Consider the following 18,572-nt stretch of genomic DNA (forward strand, 5'->3'; position numbering starts at 1 on the left):
CTCCCTCTATTCAGAGAACACCACTTCAGGGATCAGATTGGGATGAGTAAGGCATGTGATTCAACTGCAAAATTTAAGGGGGTCGGGAATGCTATAAAAAACCCCCTCAGTGGGCCTCCCTGGTGGCGCAGCGGTTGAACGCTGGGTTGCGAAGCTGCCCGCAGCCTCTGCAGTGCCGGTTCGATCCCCGGCTGCTCCCCGGCCACCAGAGGAGGGTCCCACATGGCGCGCAGACCTCTCCTGCCGCCCGCTGCTCCCCTCAGCAGTGTACTTCGTCACTCTGCCTGTTCTACTCTCTGCTCTGGCTCTGGTGAATTCTCTCACCCTCCCGAGCCTCTGACTGTACCCAGTGCTTGTATAAATAAATAAATTGTTAAAAAAGATTAATTTAAAAAAAAAAACCTCAGTAATGAAGATAAATTGTTTTTCTTCCAATTTTATATAATATTTTAATGCAATATTTTAAAATAAATTATTGCAATAAAATCTGGGATATTTTAAGCTAGTATAGGGCAGTTTTCTTAAACATACAATGACATAAAACACATAAGATTGGGGCCTCCCTGGTGGCACAGGCGGTTGAGTGCTGCACTGTGAAGCTGTCCCAGCCTCTGCAGTGCGGGTTTGATCCCAGCCGGCTGGCAAGAATCCCACATGGTGTAGCAGACCTCTCCTGCCGCGCCCGCTGTGCCCCTCAGCAGTGTGTTTCGTCAGTCTGCCTGTTCTGTTCCCCGCTCTGTCTCTGATGAATCCTCTCACCCTCCCATGCATCTGGCCTGTACCCCAGTTCTTGTATAAATAAATAAATCTTTAAAAAGACCAACACATAAGATTGTCTTTATGGAGTCTTGAAATTAACAGACATTTCTTCTTTGAAAAACAAAAAAAGCAAATATCTTAGACCCAAAATACTGACAGTGGGTTGTTGTTTTTTTTTTAAAGATTTGTTTATTTATTTATTTATATAGGCACTGGGTACAGTCAGAGCGTGGGAGGGTGAGAGAATTCACCAGAGACAGAGCGGGGAGCAGAACAGGCAGACAGATGAAATACACTGCTGACGGGGAGCAGCGGGCGCAGCAGGAGAAGTCTGTTGCACCATGTGGGACCCTTGCCGGTGGCTGGGGATTGAACCAGTGCTGCAGAGGCTGCGGGCAGCTTTGCAACCCAGCGCTCGACCGCTGCGCCACCAGGGGAGGCCCTGTGACAGTGGTTTTAACCATCAAGATTCCCATAAGAAACAGAAGGCGTCCTCAGTTGGAATTTCAAAAGGAATCCTTCCAAAGGAACACTTTTACAAAAATGTGGGCTGTGCTAAGGGCATCTGTACAAGGTGTACAGTGCCCAGAGTATGGCAAGAACAGGGAGCTTTTAGCACCTCTATGCCAGCAGCGGCAGAGGAGCTCTATGAGAGCCAGGTGTGGGGAAGAGCCCACTGCACAGGCACTGAATTTGTAGAGGAAGCAGCCTCTGGCAGAACTTTGGTGATGAGAAAGGAGGGAAGGCTGGAAGAAGCACCCCCAACCTTCCTCCCACCCTCTGGTTCCCAGCAAGGGCCTCCCATTGGCTGAACCCACCAGACACCAGAAGGCAAGAAACCCTCTGGGTCAGCCCCCCAAGGGCCAGAATGGGGTTGAGAGGGGGCAGAGAAGGGATATGAGGGTAGAGGAGGTATCCAGGAAATAACCAAGCATGGTGATAGACAGGATTAGGGTGAGACAGAAAGAGAGTGGGGCACGTTCAAGGCTGGATTCTGCCTTTGTTTTAAGATTTATTTTATGCATACAAGATCTGGGGTGTAGGCCAGAGGTACGGGGGCGGGGGTGGTCGTGGTGGTGTGTGTGAGAGGATTCACCGAGACAGTGGAGAGCAGAACAGGAAGATCTACTGAAATACACTGCTGAGGGGAGCAGTGGGCCAAGACCAAGAGGTCTGCTGCACCATGTGGGTCAGCTCCCTGAATGGGGATCGAACTCATGCTGCAGTGGCTGCCGATAGCTTGATAGTGCTGAGACTTAACCCCTTGAGCCATCAGGGAGGCCCCTCCTGCCTTTATTTTATTATTATTATTTTTTATTTATTTATACAAGCACTGGGTACAGTCAGAAGCACGGGAGGGTGAGAGAATTCACCAGAGCCAGAGCCAGGAGCAGAACAGGCAGAGTGACGAAATACACTGCTGAAGGGAGCAGCGGGCGCAGCAGGAGAGGTCTGCACGCCATGTGGGACCCTTGCCAGTGGCCGGGATCGAACTGGCGCTGCAGAGGCTGCAGGCAGCTTCTCAGCCCAGTGCTCAACCACTGTGCCACCAGAGGAAGCCCTGCCTTTATTTTAAATTCAGGTAGTGTGTCATCCCAGATATTGTTGCAATAATTTATTTTAAGATATTGCATTAAAATATTATATAAAATTGGAAGAAAAACTATTTATCTTGATTACTGAGGGTTTTTTTTTTTATAGCATTCCCAGCCTCCTTAAATTTTGCAGTTGAATCACATGCCTTACTCATCCCAATCTGACCCCTGAAGTGGTGCTCTCTGAATAGAGGGATTATGGAGGATCTTGTTTTCTCACTTTTCTCATTTGCTCACCTGTGTGTCCTGATTTTTTTTTAAAGGTTTTTTTTTTTTTTTTGTAAGATTTATTTATTTATTTATACAAGCACTGGGTACAGTCAGAAGCACGGGAGGGTGAGAGAATTCACCAGAGCCAGGGCAGGGAGCAGAGCAGGCAGAAGGACCGAAGTACACTGCCAAGGGGAGCAGTGGGCGGCAGGAGAGGTCTGTGCGCCATGCAGGAACCTCCTCCGGTGGCCGGGGAGCAGCCAGGGATCGAACCAGCGCTGCAGAGGCTGCAGGCAGCTTCGCAACCCAGCGCTCAACCGCTGTGCCACTGGGGAGGCCCTGTGTCCTGATTTTTTGATGGGAGCATGTATTTCTTGTGTAATAAAAACAACTAAATACCAAAATATCTTCTTTGAAATGAAGGGATGCTTTGTTCCTGCAACAGTTAGAGACATCAACTGTTTATTGAATGAGTAAATATAACAAGAGTATGGGGGGAGAGGCACAAACTTCTAGTTTTGAAATAAGTAAGTCATGGGGTTGTAATGTAGAGTGGAGACTAGTCATGGATGTTGTCAAGTGTGCTTGAGAAAGCTGTCAAATGAGTAAATCCTGCAAGTTAAGTTTGTATGGTGATGGCAAGAAGACTTAATGGTGATGGTCATTTTGTAATAAGTACAAATATCGAATCTTTATGTTGCACATCTGCAACCAGTGTGATGTTACGTGTTGATGACATATAACAATAAAACGCTTAAAACTAAAGAAGTGTTCAACTCAATTCCCAAATCTTACCTCTTCTCAAGTTCTAACTCAAACACCATTTTCTCACAAAACCTTTCTATATATCCCCATCTCATCAGCCCACAGAGGCCCCGTGTGTGCGTGAGCCATCTCTTCACACCCCCTTACCTCCTGCCACCCTCTTGCTTACCCACCTGGCTCCTCTACATTGGCCCCTCCTGACTGTTGCTCCTGGCACCTGGGGTGTGGGGCCAACGCAATTGATTAATATTTGTTGAGTGAATAAATGGGACATCTCTCTCCTATGTCATTCTTTTTTTTTTTTTTTCTTTTAAAGCTTTATTTATTTATTTATACAAGCACTGGGTACAGTCAGAAGCGTGGGAGGGTGAGAGAATTCACCAGAGACAGAGCAGAGAACAGAACAGGCAGACTGACGAAATACACTGCTGAGCAGCGGGCATGTCAGGAGAGGTCTGTTGTGCCATGTGGGACCCTCGCCGGCACCTGGGGATCAAACCTGTACTGCAGAGGCTGCGGGCAGCTTTGCAGCCCAGCGCTCAACTGCTGCACCACAGGAGAGGCCCTCTTTTTTTTTCTTTTTTTAAGATTTATTTATTTATATATACAGGCCAGAGTTTATGTAGCAAGCACCGTGCCAGGCACCAAAGGTCACAAGAAAGTGAGTAAGATGTCCTGAGGTGCTTAAGAGCAGAGGAGATAAGATAAACACACACCTACAGAACAAAATGGATACTGGGGTACAGGCCAGAGTTTTGGGGGGTGAGAGGATTCACCAGAGACAGAGCGGGGGAACAGAACAAGCAGACTGACCAAAGTACACTGCTGAGGGGAACAGCGGGCGAGGCAGGCAGGAGAGGTCTGCTGCGCGATGTGGGTCACCTCCCTGGCCGGGGATCCAACTTGTGCTTTAGTGGCTGTGGTGAGCTTCATAGGTTGCGTCTTAACCCCTTGCGCCACCAGGGAGTCCCCTCCTATATCATTCTTGACAGTATCCATTTTGTTCTGCAGGTGTGTGTTTTTCTTATCTCCTCTGCTCTTAAGCACCTTAGGCCATCTTACTTACTTTTCTGTGAACCTTGCTGCCTGGCACGGTGTTTGCTATATAATTAGTAACGGACGTTAACAACTATAGCAGGAAGAGCCATCACTGGGATGATTCCAGTGAGCTAGGCATTCAACATTTATAGGTCTCATCTTGCTTATATATTGAGGGGACCGTGAGGATACATTTGTAAGAACCCGCACAGTTATAAGTGGAGACAGTTATAAGCTGTCATCAGTCCCACTTTATAGCTGAGGAAACTGAGGTCCAGAAAGGTTAAGTGACTGACTTGCTGAAGCTCACACGACTCATGAGTGGCATCACAGGAGAGGGCAGTCCCAAATATATCAGATGAGTAGATCACAAACTGTGGGCCAGGGACAAGTGGGGTCTCCAAGACCCTTCAGGGGGACTGTACACTCAAGACCACTTTTGTGTGGATATGGTGATTTTCCCAGAGGCAACATGTCATGTGATATTGAGTACCTGCTTCTGTATTCAGAAGCAGAAGTGACAATCCTACTGACTTCTATGAAGCCAGCCATTAAAAACATTTTTTTTAAGATTTATTTATTTATTTATACAAATACTGGGTACAGTCGGAAGCGCGGGAGGGTGAGAGAATTCACCAGAGCCAGAGCAGAGAACAGAACAGGCAGACTGACAAAGTACACTGCTGAGGGAAGCAGCGGGCGGCAGGAGAGGTCTGCGCGCCATGTGGGACCCTCGCCTGGTGGCCGGGGATCGAACCGGTGCTGCAGAGGGTGCAGCAGCTTCGCACCCCAGCGCTCAACCGCTGCACCACCATGGAGGCCCTTAAAAACATTTTCAAAAATGTAACGCCGCAACGGTCTTTTCTTTTTAAAGATTGGTTTATTTATGCATACAAGAACTGGGGTATAGACCAGAGGTGGGGGGGTGAGAGGTTTCACCAGAGACAGTGGAGAGCAGAACAGGCAGATCTACTGAAATACACTGCTGAGCAGCAGGCGAGGTCTGCTGCGTCATGTGGGCTGCTCCTGGCCAGCGGGGTATCGGGGTATCGTACTGGTGCTCTAGTGACTGGTGGGAGCTTGCGCCACCAGGGAGGTCTGCAATGATCTTTTCTCTTAATTTATTTTTTGGAAAATATAGTTGTTTTCATAAAAATGTCTTGTTTGTGGTAGCATACAATGTGTTTTCTTGTTATGTTAAAATTAATAACCATTTACAAAAATGATCAGTGCTAACTTCTAATACAACAAATACCATAGATGGATCTTGCAGATGTAATCAAAACCCTTCTGGGGTCCTCAGTATCTTTAAGAATATCATGGGGGCCCTGAGACCAGCTTGCTTGAAAAGTAAGTGTAGTAGATAAAATTTAAGTTTCTTCCCAGCTCTAAAATTGAAGGGTCCCCTGTACTTGAAGCGGTTTAGATCAAGGGACTTTGGGAGGCCATGGTGGGGGCTCAAGGTCATTCATCAGCCTCCTAGTCAGCTCAGAAAAGTGGGCTGCCTTGGGGCCTGGCTCCATGCCCAAGTTCTGCATTGTTTGGTCTTGGTTACTTGAATTTATTCTGGTTGTAACTGTTCCATGAACTTGTGGCAAGTCCAGTTTCTGTTGTGGGCTCACACGTAGCTCCCAGTTACAATTCATTACTTATGATCATTACTTACAATTCATTACTCATTCCTTTGTCCCTCATCCTCTTTACATCTATGTGATGTGTCAGTTCTGGCCTTGACCCTCGAGTGCGTAGGTGTACTTAGTCCTGCCAAACAAAGGTCTCACCAGGCCCAAATGCTTCCTGGACTACGGATTAGCCTCAAGTGGCTTATTTCACACTGCCTACAGTGTGCACAGGATTACAACAGATTTCTTTCTCATTCATTACCTCTGATGAAAGGAACAAAGTGGCAGGAGAAAAGGCGTGGAAGGGAAGTCCACTCTTCCACAATAAATTTAATTGAAACTTTGCTTCAAATGAAGCCTAACAGTTATTTCCTCCAGAGCATAATTATTTGTAAAGACTTCCTTATTTGGGCAGTGGCATTCCCTGCAAGAGGGGTCATCTTGCAGGGGGACACACTTGTGGGAAGTTGCCACCGATCACCGGACAGTGAAAATGAATGTCCACTTTAGAATGGAGAGTGCCTTTGAGGGCTTTAGGTTTTGTTGTTGTTGTTTTTCCCTTCATTGAACTGAGTCATAGTTTGATGGGGAATATCGATGGGCCTGTGTTACTTTATGAAAATGATTTTTGGAAAAATCTGGACATAGGAACTTAGACTCTGTTGGGTGTGGTATCCATATTGGCTGCCCTGCATACTTTCTGTTTATTTGCTGGTGTTTCATTTAATCAGTGATTTCTTATGTTCTGCTTTCCTTCTGTCCTCCCAGGCTGCTGCATTTGGGGAAAGGAGGTAAATGTGGGTGCTAGTCCCATCAGGGTCACTTATTTGCTGTCAGATCTTTGGCAAGTCCTGAGTCTGTGTGACCAACATGTGCCAAGCAAGAGTAAGACTTGCGGTCAAGAGACAGTTTCGAAGGAAATGCAAGACCCAGATAACAAAGTCTTTCTGAAAGTTAGAAGTACTATTCAAAACCTAAGTAGTAGTATTAAATACCCCTCATGCTTACTTCTTCAACACCATGGGAAGGAAACAGGAAACTAAATGTTGGTTCCCTTTTCCAGAATAGAACAATAAGGCTAAAGCACATTCCCTGAGTTGTAAAGCAAGGCCATGGTCAAAGCTTGTGTCTCTGCCTTTTTTCCAGTCCAGAGAAATATCCTCTAAGCCGGAGGTAGGGCTGAGTGGTCTTCAAAGCGGGACTAGCAGCAGCATTAGTTCTTAGGTAATCCAGTTTTACATCCTCAGCTTCCCGGAAGCAGGCCTACTGCTCACCTGGCCTCTTTTCTCAAGTCCTGGCATAATCTGCCTGTCTCTTGCTTTTCCCTGGGAAAGTGCACTCGTAACCTGCACCAACAGCCCAGATAGTCAGACTCTCTGGGGCTCCAAGCAATGGTACAGTTTGACATAATGGATTTCTGAAAAGGCTCTTTTAATTATTAATCAAAGGCAGGGGGGATCCTCTCTACCATTTGTCTTCCATTGTCTGGTACTTTCGTATTGGGAGGAATTAACCTGTATTGGCATATTCTGAATTTGGATATGGTGGCATGGAATAGGGTAGAAATGACCTCCTCTCTCCCCCACCTTCTTTATTGTCGAGCAAAGTTTCTAAGTTCTTAGCAGCAGCTGCAAGAAAGCAAAGCAAGTATCAAGTTCTTAAATTGCCTTTCTCCTCCATGTTAAGGTAAACCAGTCCATTCAGTGCATTCCATTCCACACTCATTCCAGGTCTTGTATTTGTGGAAAGAAAAGTACCTCCTAAGGGGTGCAGTGTGGATTCTTTTCAAGAAAACTTGCACGTGTTGTGGGACTAACAAATTATTCAAGACACTTGCCAACAGAAGTTTCATGTGATTTCTTTAGGATGTTCTGTGCATTAGTTAATACGGAGGTTAACTAAGGTAGTTTTATCAAAATGTATGAAATATGTATTCCTATATTATTCCTGTATTTATAGTTATTCCTGTAATTTCCTACATAATTTTCTCAATCCTCATCTTATTTTCTTTCTTTTTTTAAAAAAAGATTTATTTATTTATTTGTACAAGAACCGGGGTACAGGCCAGATGCATGGGAGGGTGAGAGGCTTCACCAGAGACAGAGCAGGGAACAGAACAGGCAGACTGAGGAAATACACTGCTGAAGGGAGCAGCGGGCGAGACAGGAGAGGTCTGCTGCACCATGTGGGACCCTCCCCAGCTGGCCTGGATCAAAATGGCGCTGCAGAGCTGCAGACAGCTTCACAGTGCGGCGCTCAACTGCCTGCGCCACCAGGGGAGGACACTCATCTTATTTTCTTTTATAGAATGATTAATGATGCACATAACAGATTCCTGCAATACATACCTTTCTCTTTCATAGGAAAAGTTCCGCCATGATGTCTAGCAAAATTCAAGTGAACTTTGAGTTTTATACATAATTTTATTCAGTGATACAAAAGCTGAATGCATCATACTGTTGTATGCACACATCAAAGGAATGTTGTATCTTCTATCATATTTTTCCTTTGTAAATAACTGACCACGTTCCTTGCACATTACACTGAAGTATTTGAATTAAGTGATGGCAAATTGTGTATTTTGCTTTTTTTAAACTATTCTAAATTTGTATAAACTAATTGCATAAGAGCCGCATTATTTGAATCTTAACTTGCTTTTAGTAATATATCTTATAAGAGGTGCTCCGTATGTTATTTCTTAGAAGCTTTTATTTTTATACTCTTCCCCCAAAATTTCTACTAACACATTTATTTGGGAATAATTTTATTTTTCTCATTTATTCAACCATATTTATTGGTCATTTGAAATTTATCAGCCACCTTTCTAGGCACCTAAGATACTTAAGAGAACCAAAACTGAGAAATTCATGCTCCCCTTAAAAGCAATATTTTAGTGGACTAAGACAGTAAATGAAACTCTAATCCATTTATTATATAAATTGTACAGTATGTTCCAAATCCCGAATTCTCTGGAATTATCCATGCTCACATCCATGCTCATATACAGGACGTTTGGGGCTTCTGTGTAGTGAGAACGTGGACAATTTTCTGGTGAGTTCTCAGGTCGTTGTGGTAGGTAGGTGACTCGTGGTGGCTTCTCCTGCAGAGGGACCCACATAGGGCTTCTCTCTTGTGGGGGTTCGCTTCTGAGCGCAAAGATTGATTTTGTGTCCAAAGGACTTTTCACATGTGCGCAGGCTGAACCACACCGAGAAAGCCCAGTCTTTGAGCAGAGTTTCTCAACCTTGGCCCCAGTGAGATCCAATCATTCTTTGCTGAGGTGGGGGAGTGGGGAGACTTCAGTGTGCATGCGGAATGTTTACCATTACCCCTGGCTCTACTCAGTGATGCCAACAGCACTTTCCCCGGGGGAGGACAATCAAGACAATGCCCAATTGAGAATCACCGCTAAAGCGGATGAGGCCCAGGCATCTTTTTTTTTTTTTTTTTTTCTTCAGTCATCGTATTTTTTAAAATCTTCCCAGATGATTCCAATGTGCAGCCAAGTTTGAGAACCAGTGCTTGGATGGAGTTTCCTTTGGGAAGCGTATACTGGTGGAAAGTCCCGGGAATTTTGGAGTGGGTTTTTATAGACTGACTTAATATTGGCTCAGTAAGCATGGATGTATTCTGAATTACATGAGCAGTGCTACTCATCTTGTGGAGTAAGCATCTGTTTCTTTCTAGGATACTCATAGGTGCAGTCTCTGTAGGCAGATTGACCAAAGCAAAGGCTCTTGCTCTTGCTGAATGTTGATTAGACTTTGGAAATGAATAGTTGAGATTACCACAGAGCTCATTATGATGGTCTTTTTTTTTAATAAAAAAAAAGATTATTATTTTTTTTATTTATGCATATAAGAACTGGGGTGTAGGCCAGAGGTGCGAGGGGTGGTGTGAGAGGATTCACCAGAGACAGAGTGGGGAACAGAACAGGCAGATCTACTGAAACACACTGCTGAGGGGAGCAGTGGGTGAGACAGGAGAGGTCTGCTGCACCATGTAGGTCAGCTCCCTGGCTGGGGACTGTAGTGGCTGCAATAGCTTGATAGCACTGAGACTTTAACCCCTGTGCCACCAGGGATGCCCTATTTTTTTTTAAGATTTATATTTTTTTATTCATACAAAAAAGAACTGCGGTGTAGGCCAGAGATGCAGGGGGTAAGTGGTCTTTATAAAAAGACCATTGTATCACCTTCCTTGAAGGTATCACCATTGTATCATTGTATCACCTTCCTTGAAAAACCATGAATCTTATCAAATTGTTTTTCCTTCATATTTAAAATTTATCCATAGATGGGATTTATCATACTGATGCCTCAGCTTTTTTTTTTTTTTAAAAACTCACCAACTGATCTCTTCTTTTTTTTTTTTAATTTATTTTTATTTATTTATTTATACAAGCACTGGGTACAGTCAGAAGCGCAGGAGGGTGAGAGAATTCACCAGAGCCAGAGCAGAGAGTAGAACAGGCAGAGTGACGAAGTACACTGCTGAGGGGAGCAGCGGGCGGCAGGAGAGGTCTGCGCGCCATGTGGGACCCTCCTCCGGTGGCCGGGGGCAGCTGGGGATCGAACTGGCACTGCAGAGGCTGCGGGCAGCTTCGCAACCCGGTGCTCAACTGCTGCGCCACCGGGGAGGCCCCTGATGCCTCAGCTTTTTGCAGGAAGATGGTATTCCAAAGTTAGCCAATGAGTTCTTTCTCTAAATTTGTCAAACCAGGTTCTTTGCAATGATGAATGTTGGATACTACCTTAAGCTGGTTTGGAGTCCTGAATGGGATTTTCTTGGCTGTTATTAAATTACCATAGCACGTTTTCATTTTATTTGAGAGTCCAGTTGACATTAAAAAAAAAAAAAAAAAGGCATACTTTCCATGGGTGAGCCAATTCCTGAGGAGAAATTACTTCAAATGGGCAGCCTGGTCTGTGACTATCACCCTGAACACACCTGATCTTGTCAGATGGGAGACTGGGAGTCCCCAGAAAGCCATTTGCTCCATTTCAGATCTGGCTCCCTGGGTTGGGTTCCGGTGCTGATGTTGGGGTTTTTTTGGTTTTTTTTTTGTGGGACCCTCACCGGTGGCGGGGGATCGAACTGGCGCTGCAGAGGCTGCGGGCAGCCTCGCAACCCAGCACTCAATCGCTGCGCCACTAGGGGAGGCCCTCCGGTGCTGATGGTTTTTAACTTTAACTTTTCAGTAGATGTTTTTATGAGTATAAACAGAAGAAAAAAATTTCAACTGAAGTATTTACAGGAGAAATATGATATCTAGGATCTGCTTTAAAATACTCTAGCAGAACCAAAAAACAAGAATAAAGTGTGTGTGTGTGTGTGTGTGTGTGTGTGTGCGCGCGCGTGCGTGTGTGCCCATACCACAGGCAATAAGGGCATCATTGCTGAAGCTGGTGATGGTGGATGCCCATAAGGGATTCATTATACCACCCTCTCTGCTGTGGTTTTTTTTTTTTTTAAATAAAAGTTTAAAAAATGAGGAAAGAATTGAAGAAAAAAATCCAGACAACTCTAAAATAAAAAATGTAGGCACAGGTATATTTTTATTTATTTATTTTTTAATTTTGTATTTATTTTCTTACACCGTTGTTAATTTTGGAGCAGGATTTGATTTCTTCCCTCAGGTGTAGTCGCCATAGCCCTCCCACCACATAGCACCCGTGATCCATCTCCACCGTCCCCGACACAAGTATATTTAGATATATATTAAAATTATATACAAGGATGAATGTGTTTGTGAGAAAGAGGTAGAAGTGAGACCTCACAACTTTCACTCTGAAAGACCGCGTGAGGGCTATTAGTATGTTTTCCAAACCCCTCCACTAGATGGTGCTGTTGCCCTCCTTATTTTATTAAGAGTGTCTTACAGTCATTTGACACCGTTGTAATTTACTTCAGTAAAATTCTACTCTGCCTTCCAAGGATTTCTTCCTTAACGCACTGCTTTCTTGAGTATGTTTAAACATAGATGTATATAATATTCATCCAAGATTTGGGGAAAAAACAGAAATCTCTGCCCAATTCTATTTAAACAGGACTTGGCCTTTGTTCTGTTTTTTTTTTTTTTTTTTTTTTAATAGAGGCATGTTTTTTATTTTTTTATTTGTTTGTTTGTTTGTTTGGTTTTATACATGCACTGGGTATAGTCAGAAGCGCGGGAGGGTGAGAGAATTCACCAGAGCCAGAGCGGGGAGCAGAGCAGGCAGAAGGACCAAAGCACACTGCTGAGGGGAGCAGCGGGCGGCAGGAGAGGTCTGCGCGCCAGGTGGGACCCTCCTCTGGTGGCCGGGGAGCAGCCGGGGATCGAACCAGCGCCGCAGAGGCTGCGGGCAGCTTTGCAACCCAGCGCTCAACCGCTGAGCCACCGGGGAGGCCCCTTTGTTCTGTTTTTAACATTAATTTATTTTATTTATTCATTTTTATTGAGGTGACATTACAACCCTGTATATTTACACTTTTACAAGCAATGTATGAGTATCCACTTCTCTATATCTTTATTGCTTGTTTTCATTATTTTCTTTATCTGGATCTTTGCTAGTTGTAATGGATATACTCATTTTTAAAAAAAAGATTTATTTAAGAACTTGGGTATAGGCCAGAGGTGTGGGGGGTGAGAGGATGCACCAGAGACAGAGTAGGGAACAGAACAGGCGGATCTACTGAAATACACTGCTGAGGGGAGCAGCAGGCGAGACAGGAGAGGTCTGCTGCACCATGTGGGTCACCTCTCTGGCCAGGGATCAGACTTGTGCTGCAGTGCTGCGGATAGCTTCATAGTGCTGTGTCTTTTTTTTTTTTTTTTTACATTTTTTTAATATTATCTCAAATTCTCAGTATAACTTGTGAAGTAGATGAGGTTTTATAGATGAGAAGACTGTAGTTCACAGTCACACAGCCGGTAGTGACTAAGTTGGAATTCAATCCAGGGCAGTCTGTCTCTGATGACCTCTATACCCACTGCCTCTTGCAGAGAATGTTCTTTTGACCGGGCAGTGGTGTCAGTTAAATATGCCAAGGACAGAACCCTATGACCGAAGGATCCCAGCTCTATCTAGAGGAGCTGTGTTCCTGCATGCCAGCTGTGAACTGTCACGGGCTGGGGGTGGAAGGGGGAGAAAGAGAAAGGGGCTTGATGGGATGTTGGCCCCCATCTAAGATGGTCTGTGTGTCTGTGGACTTCCTTCAGGGATGGGGCAGTGGTGGGCTGCTTCCCTGGATGTGTTGGCTAGAGATTCTGTGCTTATGGAGTTGATTTCTGGGAAGTACCCAATTCCAGTAAATTTTGATCAACATTGCAGTCACTAGTTAGTTGATGGGTTTTCTGTTGTGTTAATTTTTTTTTTAATTTAAATTTTATTTTTATATTCCCCATACAATTGCAACCCTATTATTTTGACCCCAATCCCTCCTTTCCCCGCCCCCCACCCTCCATAGAGTGTCTCTGGTTCATAGTTGTTTGTTGATTTTGATATTTTCTTTCTTATAGTTATTCTTTTTCCTGGTCCCTTATTTAAGTTTTCTAGATTCCTGCTATGAGTGAGACCATCCGGTATTTTTCTTTTTCTTTCTGGCTTATTTCGCTGAGCATGATCCCTTCCAGCGCCATCCATGTTGCTGCAAATTGCATGTGTTTATCTTTTTTGAATGCTGAGTAATATTCCATGGTGTATATGTACCACATCTTCTTGATCCAGTCATCTATTTTTGGGCATTTGGGCTGTTTCCAAAGCTTAGCTATTGTAAACAGTGCTGCTATAAACATAGGGGTGCAGGTGCTCTTTGGAATTGATGTTACTGTGTCCTTTGGGCAAATACCTAGGAGTGGAATTGCTGGATCCTATGGAAGCTCTATGTTTATTAGGTCCAGAAATCTCCACACACATAGTGCTGTGTCTTAACCTCTTGCACCACTAGGGAGGCCTGGATATACTCTAACCTAGTTAATTCCTATTCTTAAACGTTCCCATGTAGGATAAAGTCTCCCCTGTCCCAGTCAAAATCGTGATCTTAAACTTACATATTTGCTTCATGTATGTCTTTCCCTTTCTAAACTTCAGCCCAGAAGGCATTGTACCTTTTCCCCTCCAGCTATCTCCTGTGTCTCACACTTCTCCTGGGAAATATATGTAGTAAATCCTTGCTGGATGAAGAAAGTGCAATTAAGTCTATAATCTCCAACTGGGAGAAGCAGTGTACAGGAAAGGAAAACAGTGTGAGTTGGTAGTGTAATGCGGGAGCCAGATCAGGTCTACAGAGACAGTGTGATCTGAAGGAGAAACTGGCACTACCCATGTGAGGAAGGGTTGGGCTGCTGGAGAGTAGCAAATACAAAGGTTCTAAAGTTGGAGTAAAGTGTTCATACAGAGGCAACAGTAGGTACAAAAGTCCTGAATTAGCAGAGCGAGAAAATGGAAAGGTTTGTGTGGCTATAAAAGGAAAGGAATTGGGCCTCCCCAGTGGCGCAGCGGTTGAGCGCTGGGTTGCGAAGCTGCCCGCAGCCTCCGCAGAGCTGGTTTGATCCCCGGCTGCTCCCCGGCCACCGGAGGAGGGTCCCACATGGCGCGCAGACCTCTCCTGCCGCCCGCTGCTCCCCTCAGCAGTGTACTTCAGTCCTTCTGCCTGCTCTGCTCCCCGCTCTGGCTCTGGTGAATTCTCTCACCCTCCCGCGCTTCTGACTGTACCCAGTGCTTGTATAAATAAATAAATAAATCTTTTTTTTAAAAAAAAGGAAAGGAATTAAGTGATCCATGATGAGACCAACAGGACGTGACAGCACACAATGCGTTTATTTAGGGAAGATGCTAGTTCTTTGACAGATTGGCAGCTTGACAAGAGTACGAAGTGTCTGTATGGATGATAAAGCTAAAACTGTAATAGGGTGGTCCCCAGGAAAGGGGGAGGTTCCAGGTCTCCTATGTTTTGTGTTAATGCAGTGCGGCAGATGGCAAAAACCCATTTAGAGCAGGCAGCTTTGCCGGGTCTGGAGTGCCCCTCTCCCTGCCCTGTAACAAAACAATAGCAATGTTGAGGTGACTTCAGGATTTTGCTGATCAGTTTCAGGAATCCATGTCATGTCCAAGAATGGGGTGACAGACAAAAAAATATGTCTGCCCCCAGATCCTAGTAAAGGTAGACTTTTTCTCTCTTAAGAAGAAAATTCAGAAGACTCTTTTTCTGAATTCTCTTGGCTGCTATTACCTGTTCTCCCTTAGTAGCCTTAGAAGCACTTTAACAAGTTCCAAAAGAGCTCCTGTTGGCATTACAAAAGGAAGCAATTCGATGTAGTTAGTAAAAGCATGACCTTTGGAATCTAGCACATGGGCTTGGGATCCAAGGTCATCCATTCATCAGCTGAGTCCCCTTGGTAGAGGAAAGTATTCTCTTAGCCTAGTTTTCTCATTAGGGACAAACAAAAAGGGTTCAGAGGATTATTGTGGGACCAAGTGAGAGGAGAGCCATTGTTCATTCCCACACATACTTCTTTTTAACCTTTTATGTTTCTTAGTAAAGTTTTATTTTTAAAAACAAAAGTTGGTCTCCTCTTGTTAGGTTTTGCTTCAAGTTTTTTTTTTTGGGGGGGTTGTGTGTGTGTCTTTTGCTTGTTTTTGCTTTGTGAGCTTATATTCACCCTGTACTCATAGATGTGCTCATGTCTTACCTAGGACAGGCAGCCTTGCATGATGTTGGTGAGTACAGGTGCCAGTGACTGAGGGCATGTTACTGCTTAAAATCTCAGTCTTCTCAGAAAGCAAACTTCATGTTATGGTGTGTATTAAAAAGAAATATTTATACACCACTTACCCAGTTGGCATTTGGTAAATGATTTCTGCTGCTTTGGGCAGACTGGTGGTTTTAAAGGAGAACCTTTGACTGGGCCAGGCTCACTTTGGTTCTCTTTGCTTCTTCCCTCAGCCCCTGCCCTTTACTGAGAGGGATCCCAGGTGATGGCAGCATGTCTCTGAAAGGCCGCCACCAGGTGAGCTGTGGATGCCTTGGCTCAGCCTTCAGGAGCTCTTATTGGAAGGAAATGGGGGTGTGAGAGGGGTGATTGTGGCCAAAGTCTTGAGAGTCAAAGCAGTAGGAAGACCCCTATTGATTCTCTCCAGTAGGATGGTGCTGGGGCAAAGGCAAGATGGTGAGGGCTAGCCAACCAGAAGCCCAGCAAGCCAGGCCTGGATCGAGTGTCCTGGGAACAGGAGTCTAGCCTCCTGCTTGCTGAAGCTCTCTAAGCTGGAGGTCCTAGGTTTGGTAGCTCCTTCAGACAGAGGGAGGCGAGAGGATTCACCAGAAGCTGAGTGGGGAGGCCTGCCTTTGCTTTCTGACTAGGAGTCTCACTAGCCCCAAGTCTTGCTGTTAGACCTGTATCATCTTCAGTGTTTTACTTATCAGCACCATAAAGTCAGTGATACTAGAGCATACCAGGGAGAAGTCATTGAAATATAATGCCTGAAGTTGCCTAAGGAGCAGTCTTCGCTGTTTGTACACCAATACCCTGTTGCACCTCATCTGTACTGTGCTATACTCGCACTTTCATTTTAATAGCCTTGTCTCACTAGCAAGTTGATGTGGAGGTTGGAAAAGTCACCTCTGAAAGTGCTATAACTTTCGATGCTCTTTCATGCTTTCCATTTGTTATGTCAGATGCTGAGACCAACGTTAACAGTGAGTCAACACCAACACAGGAAATTTCTGAATAAACAGACATAATGTCACATGGGCAGCAGGAAAATGTTCTTCAGAAACCCAGCTTCCTGGAAGCATGTGAACTGGTAAAGCACCAGAAAATGCCCACAGTGAAAACTATTACAAGAAAGGTTCCCAGAATCTCTTGTGATAGCAAGACGTTCCTGTGTGAAAAGTGTGGAAAATACTTCAACTACTTTTCTTACTATGTTAGACACCAGATAATTCACAAAGGGACAAGCCATTTGAGTGTCATGAGTATGGAAAAGCCTTCAATGGCAATTCCTCATTGCTGTGGCACCAGAGAATCCATACTGGGGAGAAGCCCTATCAGTGTGAAAGGTGCAGGAAAGCCTTTAATGATGATGCGAATCTGATCCGGCATCAGAGAATCCACAGACCCTATCTCTGCGAGGAGTGCGGAAATAGTTTCACCAGCAGTTCTGAGTTGGTGATACGTCAGAGAATCCACACTGGGGAGAAACCCTACGAGAGTCATGAGTGCGGAAAAGCTTTTGTTTGTAATTCACCGCTATTTCGACATCAGAAAATCCACACTGGAGAGAAACCCTATGAATATAATGAGTGTGGCAAAAGCTTTGGAAGGACATTGCATCTTAGTCAGTATATTCACACAGGGGAAAAGCCTTATTCTTGTAAAATATGTGGGCAAGACTTTAATTTTCATACAAAACTAACTCAAGGGCCTCCCCGGTGGTAAAGCGGGTTGAGTGCAGTGCTGTGGGGCTGTCCACAGCCTTTGCAGTGCAGGTTTGATCCCCGCCAGCCAGCAAGAATCCCACATGGCGCACCAGATCTCTACTGCCGCGCCCGCTGCTCCCCTCAGGTGTATTTTGGTCATCTGGCTGTTCTGCTCCCTGCTTTGTCTCTGGTGAATCCTCTCATCCTCCTGCACCTCTGGCCTGTACCCCAGCTCCTGTATAAAAATAAATAAATCTTTAAAAAACTAAACTAAACTAACTTGGCACCAGAGAGTCCACAGTGAAGAGAAACCCTTTGGTTGTCTAGATTGTGGAAAGGCCTTTAGTGCTCAAGAACAGTTACAAAGACACCTGAAAAGCCATAGTCAAGAGGCTTCCTGTGTATGTGATGATTGTGGGGAAGTCTTCACTAGCAAGAGAAATCTTCTTCATCAAAGAATCATGCTGGAAAGAAATCCTTTGAGTGTGTTAATTATGAAAACTCTTCTAGGACTTCTAGCCAGCTAGATTATGTCTACTCTGGAGAGAAGGCTGTGCTGGACTTTTGTCGTTTTGTCCTCTCAGAATTTTTTACCCAATTCTACTGGTAATAATGTACTAAATTTCCTTTTGGATTCTATCTCCCCTTCAGAAGTTGAATGTGTCACAGGCCTGACTTAGCTACAGGTTCCTTCCCCCAGGCCATAGCTACTGGTTCAGGTATCAGTAGGTGACCCATGATGGGCCAAGTAGAATCCCAGGTCTGGTAAAAATGAGCTGGGAGAAATACTCTTCTCTTCTCCTTGGTCTTAAAGTTGAGAGGAACTCCTAGGTACATGTGGAGGCTGAGAGAATGAGGGGAAACAGCAGAATACCACTCAAAGTTGGAGAGTAGTCAGCCTTGAAGATTATGTTTAAACAACTACATTAAAGTCTGTCTGAAGGTGGAAGTACCTCTGGGTTTTGGGGTTTGTTTGTTTGTTTTTGGCTCAAGCAAGTTTGAGTTAAGTTTTCTTTCCTTGAAACAAGAGTCTTGACTTAATACAAGCCATATCAGTGTAACGATTATTTTTTAAGTCTTCAGGAATAACAAACCCGATGAAGGAGAAAGGTATGTTTAGGGCATGATTGTGAAAAGTCTTTAGCTAAGACCTTGGCATTTTCCCTGATTGTAATAGTAATGG

General features: G+C 44.6%; 1 protein-coding gene across 4 annotated transcripts in view; it reads left to right on the forward strand.

Moving 5' to 3' along the window:
- The window catches only part of ZNF23 (zinc finger protein 23), a 71,813-nt gene that overhangs the window by 33,101 nt on the left and 20,140 nt on the right, over window positions 1–18,572 (forward strand). The window contains exons 3-4 of one of the 4 annotated variants that reach the window (XM_037516079.2): window positions 15,917–15,980; window positions 16,646–16,773. The exons of 2 other annotated variants lie outside the window; for them this stretch is intronic. The gene's annotated coding sequence lies outside the window, so the exon portion shown is untranslated. The remainder of the gene's footprint in view (window positions 1–15,916; window positions 15,981–16,645; window positions 16,774–18,572) is intronic. One more of the 4 variants, XM_037516080.2, reaches the window with a different exon arrangement.

The sequence above is a fragment of the Talpa occidentalis genome, unplaced genomic scaffold, assembly GCF_014898055.3.
Source record: "Talpa occidentalis isolate TD23 unplaced genomic scaffold, MPIMG_talOcc4v2.1 talOcc4.17, whole genome shotgun sequence".
Classification (NCBI taxonomy): domain Eukaryota; kingdom Metazoa; phylum Chordata; class Mammalia; order Eulipotyphla; family Talpidae; genus Talpa; species Talpa occidentalis.